Below are 3,945 nucleotides of genomic sequence, written 5' to 3'. Positions count from 1 at the left end.
ACTGGGTTTTAGCTCAAACCCAGGACAGAACTGATGTGAGGAACCTGCATGGGCAGACAGGCTCAAGCTCCACTTGAAGCTTCCAGTCACCACAGTAAGCTGGTGAAGGTAATGCACTTCCAGAACCTTCTGCCGAGCTGCCATGCCTTGCTTTCTGGGTCTAGCTGTGTGGGCGTGCCCAGAATAGATCGGGATTTTTTTTGTATTTTCTGCTTTGGGTATGGAGCGATGTGCCTTTTCTGCTTCGCTGACCCGAGTGGTCTGTGCCTCTTCTTTCCAAGCGAGGACTGGGAGAAGACAAAAGCGCGTTTCTTTTTTGGTTGCCTCTTCCGTCTGTACCAAACGGGTTTCCTGACAGTGTGAAACTGTGCAATGCAAAATCTAGGGAACAGGAGGTTTTTAAAACCACATTCTGAGCTTTCCTTGAAAGACGTGTCAGGTGGGAAACCCCTCAAGGAAATGTTGTGACTTCTATTTCTGTCCAATCCACTTGCTTTAAGAAAGATTATGTTGCTCCCTCTGCAGGCAGATATTTTATTCAGTCTGTGCTCAACTTCCTCTCATCAATGAGTAAAATATAGGTCATCCTAGCACAGTTTGGCAAGCTTTGGCTGTAAAGTTTTTGCGAGTGAGAAGTCCTTTTGGTGCAGCTCAGACAGTTTCACCAGCACATCTGGCCAGTTGTGCACAACTTGCAGCTGTAGGGACTTGCGTCACATCACGCTTCTGCCAGAACTCTGGGAGAGTGTCTGCCCCTCCACAGACATTGTGCGGTGTGAACGGAGCATGGTGCAACTTCTTGCACCTTGAAAGACGTGGAGATTAGTTCAGCCTGTACTCACCTTAAGAAGTCAACTGGCTGTTACCAGCCCAGATTAGCTGGCCAAGGGTAGAGTAATGCTGTGGTTCTCCATGAAGCTTTTGGCATAGGCTGTGGCTGGGTGAGGATGGCAGTACGGGTAGAGCCCAAGAAGGTTGCTGTAATGAGTGTGGATTTCCAAGTGAATGGGATGTGGGCAGCAGAGGCTCAATACTGCTTCAGGCTTCCTATGGTCTAAGCCATGACTGTTCAGGAAGAGGTGTTTAACTCATCAAGAATTAGTATCGGAGGATATCCTAGTTGTAACGTGAGTGTCTTGGGCTTGGGCTGAATTACTTTGAATTGAAAATAAACATTATATGTATAAAAGCCAAATACGTGCAAGCTGGGGCTTTGCCTAGCCTACAGAAATCTTGCTAGTGCAGACAATTCCTGAGGAGTTTGCACAAAACCAAGGTCCTGTCCCAGACTTAACACTAAATCCCCAATTTTCTCTTAATCTTGGGGATTCCATCTCTAATTCTGTAACCTGAATTTACATCTGTTTCTCCTACAGCAAAGTCAAGCTCAGGAGAAGAGTCACTGACCTGTTGCAGACCCCTGTCAGGTCCCAGAGAAGAGGACAGAGAGGACTGTGCTCTCCTCAGCCAGCCCACTCTTGAGGGAAGAGGTGAGTAGCAGCAATAGCAGTCTGAATGGAACAGAGAAGAATGCAGAACAGCGTAGGCTTTGTGGTTTAGGAAGCTATTAGTCTGATGTAACAATTAAATGAAGAAAGGAGGTCGTGGTTAAGAGGCTGCCTGTGGGCTATTGTGTGTTTTAGACATATTTGAGACTGTGTTTTGGTCTTGGACTTCTAAGAGCCTTTGAAATATAGGGAAATTTATGGTCCCTCGAAATTATTACTGTGGTTTCTTTCAGAGTTTGAATTCCTTTCTGCTTTTACTTCTTCCCTTTTTACTACCAGCACACTTGGTTATTTAAAACTTAGTTGTTACTAAGGGGTTGTTACTATGAAAAAGGTCTTTGGTTAGCAGGTCATCTCTTCAGCCTCCTTGGTGCTTTCACCCCATTTTTGGTCAGAAGGCACCTGTGTAACAGCCAGGTTACTGCCCTGGGTGAAGAAGGCCTGGTGGAAAGGTACTTTCAGCCAGGTCCTGCTCATCAAGAGGTGAAGCCAGTTTGCACCAGAGACTTCTGTGTGCAGCTGTGGGACTGTTGCATCCAAGGCAGGAGATACAATGTTCACAGAGAGGTTTCCTGTCCTCCCTGCCTTGATATTTGCTGGGTAACCTTGTGTTATTGACACTGGTTTTACTGCTCTCGCACCTTTTGTGCTCTGGGACTGTATAGGGAAGCCTTTGATGGCACTTCGTCTAACCTTCCCACTCCCTAGGTATTTGTTGGGAAAGTATCAAAATAAGCCTGAGCAAATGCACATATGCCCTCATGGGGAGCAGGGGGGAAGCACACTTGAGGTCTTGCAGGTGTGTGGCAAGGTCAGCTGGGTGTTTCACTTCAGAATATGCTGCTGTGCACACAGAGCCAAGCAGCTCATCGGCTCTCCTAGGTACCCAAGCACCCTTCTGTGAGAACTCTGCTTTCCATTCCAGCCTCTGGCACTATGAAGGGTTGTTCCTCCCTTCCCCAGCACCACCTCGTGGCTTTAAAGCCCAGTTTGCAGGTTATGTTGCTCCACTGTCTTCTACCCACCTGTGGCAGGAAGGAGTTTCATGCCCCTCGTTCATCTGAACAGGCCCTTCTTGCTGAGACAGTTGCAGTTTTCTTCTCTCTGTTTTGTTTTTTTTTTTTTGACTGCTACTATGTGTTGGGCAACCCTCTCCAGAAATACAGATATGCATCACTAGAAAAGGTAATTTTCTGAGACGTCACCTCACCTGGGAGCACTACTGCAACATGTGGGTTTATGTGATTTATTTTTTTTTCCCTTTTGCCCTATTCTTTCTTACTCTTTTGCAGGCCAAGGACCTCTTCTAGTCTGACGCAGAAGGTGACAAGAGCTGCTCTGGTTCTGAATCCATCATGGAACAGGTTAGATTCAAACACGACTGAAGTTCATGGCTCACAGTGACCAGTGGTTCTCTGGTGCACTTGTTCAAAGATGCCTCAAATGGGACAGATCTCAGAGTTCTGGCTCGTGTCCTTCTCATTTTCCCCAGAGCTAGTGCGGGGGACCTGACACAGCTCTGATACAGACAAGTTGATGAAACCACTTAGTCTGCAGGCTGCTTCCTTGTTACCTTGTAGTGTGACATTCCCTCTTTGAACTGCAGGATGGAGCTGTAGCTATTTAAGAGACTACAATATTTGTTAATAAAGCTACACACTACTGAAAATAATAAATCAAATTAATAGACATGCCCCTGTGATCAATTTATTGCATAGCTTTGTGCAGTGTTAAACACAATTATAGAGCTAGTGTTTATCACACATCTTATTAAGCGCATTGAACTACTATGGAAATATTCATGTCCCCTACCCCACCTAGTGTTAGGGTGCCATTATACCCTCTCTGCTTCGCTCTCCCACAAGCCTTTTGAACAGAAACCCAGTGACTAATGCAGTCAGTTGTTCAAGGGGATCTCCACTGGTGCCCCAGTGATCTTGAGTACACATCTGTAAACACCTGAGCATGTCTGTAAACATCCATGCTCAGATCATGGAAAACATGCCTTCTGTTGATCTTTGATCATATAACTTATTTTCCATTTGTTTCCCTTTCTGGACTCTCCTTTTTTGTTTTCTTTGGTTCCTCCTTTTCTCTCTCTATTCTTCTCTTAAGTAAACCACCTGTCCTTAAGTACTTAATTGCTTAGGAAATACAGGTCCTGTATGATATTCCAGATGTGGTTATGTAGATAGGGGTGACATTGCAAGATTCCACTCCCCAAAGGTACCTGAAGCTGCCTTTCAATTTTCAAGTTCGTCCTCGTTGCCTATTGATTGACCTATGCAGTTGGCTAGACAAACCCTTCTACTTTAGCCTTGATTCTTCTCCCTAGTTAAAAGAAAATGCTTTGGAATAATTGTTTTTGTCAGCAGACAGTCTGCACTACCAGAGTAAGGATTTTCTTTCTCACTTCACTTCTGTGCTTACCTAACAT

The sequence above is a fragment of the Apaloderma vittatum genome, unplaced genomic scaffold (assembly GCF_000703405.1).
Source record: "Apaloderma vittatum isolate BGI_N311 unplaced genomic scaffold, ASM70340v1 scaffold5196, whole genome shotgun sequence".
Classification (NCBI taxonomy): Eukaryota; Metazoa; Chordata; class Aves; order Trogoniformes; family Trogonidae; genus Apaloderma; species Apaloderma vittatum.
Note: the sequence above shows the minus strand (reverse complement) of the source record.